General features: G+C 43.3%; 1 pseudogene; it reads left to right on the forward strand.

The window, feature by feature from the left end:
* Positions 1-149: 149 nt before the first annotated feature.
* LOC102860017 lies at positions 150-458 on the forward strand (annotated as a pseudogene).
* The last annotated feature ends 475 nt before the right edge of the window (positions 459-933 follow it).

Below are 933 nucleotides of genomic sequence, written 5' to 3' on the forward strand. Positions count from 1 at the left end.
AAAAAAATAATAAAATAAAAGTTAGGTTCACTCTTTCCTCAGTTGCCAAGGTGCTTCCAAGGAAGCTAAAGCCGCGTTGGGGTGAGGCCTTCACTTCATCTGGCGACTAGCACCGCGTCCAGCAGCCTTCAGCCTAGCACCACTGCACCATGGCCTCTGTCTCTGAGCTCACCTGCATCTACTCAGCCCTCATCCTGCACGAAGATGAGGTGACCTTCACGGAGGATAAAATCAATGCTCTCATTAAGGCAGCCGGTGTCAACATTGAACCTTTCTGGCCTGGCTTGTTTGGAAAAGCCCTGGCAAATGTCAACATTGGGAGCCTCATATGCAATGTGGGTGCTAGGGGACCTGCCCGCTCCACTGCTGCCACTCCAGCTGAGGAGAAGAAAGTAGAAGCAAAGAAAGAAGAATCTGAAGAGTTTAACGATAACATGAGATTTGGTCTTTTTGACTAAACTAATTTTGTGACATATTCAATAAAAAAATCCTGAACTCTGAAAAAAATTAGGTTGAAAATGAGAGTCTATAATAGCAGCCAAATACAAACTTCAGTATTATTGTTAGATAGCATCATGTCATAACAACTCTAAGGACAGCAGATATGAACCTTACCCTATCCTGTGCCACTGTCACAATCTCTGTCGTCGTCAAACTCATTGTTGTAGTCACTGTGTCAGTCTATGTTCTCGAGAGTCTTCCTAACTCTTTTGTCAAGCCTCTACCTTTCCCATCATAATGTCTTTTTCCCAGGACTAGCCCCTCCTGACAACATGCCTTAAGGATGTGAGAAGATGTACCACTTGCCCTTGCCTCTGCTTGCATTTCCTCCAAGACATATTTGTTTGTTCTTTTGGAAGTCTCTCATACATACAATACTTTCCTCCAATATCATAATGCAAATGCATCGATTCTTCTTCTGTCATCCTTATT

Source organism: Elephantulus edwardii, unplaced genomic scaffold (assembly GCF_000299155.1).
Source record: "Elephantulus edwardii isolate Elephantulus edwardi_28Jun2011 unplaced genomic scaffold, EleEdw1.0 scaffold00164, whole genome shotgun sequence".
Taxonomy (NCBI): domain Eukaryota; kingdom Metazoa; phylum Chordata; class Mammalia; order Macroscelidea; family Macroscelididae; genus Elephantulus; species Elephantulus edwardii.